This window comes from Eimeria mitis, genomic scaffold, assembly GCF_000499745.2.
Source record: "Eimeria mitis Houghton genomic scaffold, Emh_scaff2979, whole genome shotgun sequence".
Taxonomy (NCBI): Eukaryota; Apicomplexa; class Conoidasida; order Eucoccidiorida; family Eimeriidae; genus Eimeria; species Eimeria mitis.
In genome coordinates, this window is record NW_013571321.1 from 2,117 (window position 1) to 3,108 (window position 992).

A 992-nucleotide genomic window follows, 5' to 3' on the forward strand; every position below is an offset into this window, starting at 1 on the left:
ATTCTTTTTTCTAGGAACCAAGATGAATACTAAGCAACAGCAGCAGCAGCAACAGCAGCAGCAGCAGCAAATACTGCTGCTGCTGCTGCTGCTGCTGCTGCTGCTGCTGCAGTGGGGTGCCTGGGGTCTGGGGGGCTTACGCTTATCCTTCGGCGCCATCCTCCTAAAGAAAGAAAGAAAACAAACAAAAACAAAAAAGGGTTAATCAGCAACTGCAACGATAAACCCTCTTTATATCCTCCTCTGCTGCTGCTGCTGCTGCTGCTGCTGTTGCTGCTGCTGCTGCTGCTGCTGCTGCTGCGACTTCCAGGCCCAGCAGCAGTGGCAGCCGCTGCTGCGGTTGCTGCTGCTGCTGCTGCTGCTGCTGCTGGTGATGCATGCAGCTGCAGTCTGTTGCGGTGTCTGTATATTATAAAAGATAAAAACAATTACTTTGTTAATTTATTTTTTGTTTATTTTTGTTTTTTCTGTTTATACTGTCCCTACAGGCAGCAGCTCCTCTTTATCTGCAGCAGCAGCAGCAGCAGGGATGCCCACTGCTGCCGCTGCTGCTGCTGCTGCTGCTGCTGTTGTTGCTGCTGCTGCTGCTGCAGAGAGAGGGGGGCCCCCAGGGGCCCCTGTTCATGTTTTCTTCTGTCGTCATTTGTTTGTATTTGTTTGTGAAATATAAATTATTTTATTTTATTTTTAATATAAATTTGTTGTTTTCTTTTTACTGTTTATATAAACTCCTTGCCTGGGCATCCATCATACAGCTGCTGCTGCTGCTGCTGCTGCTGCTGCTGCTGCTGCTGGTTGTTTGCTGCTGCAGCAGCTGCTGCAGTTGCTGCTCTATATAGCAGCTCAAGTGTACATACATACACCCCAGGTATACATGGGGGGCCCCCGGGGGGCCCCAGGGGCCCCTGTTGCTGCTGCTCGGCTCCCTAATCCTCTCGTTTTCTTAGATATTGCCATCGGCAACAGAAATGCAGGCAGACTCATATTCCAGG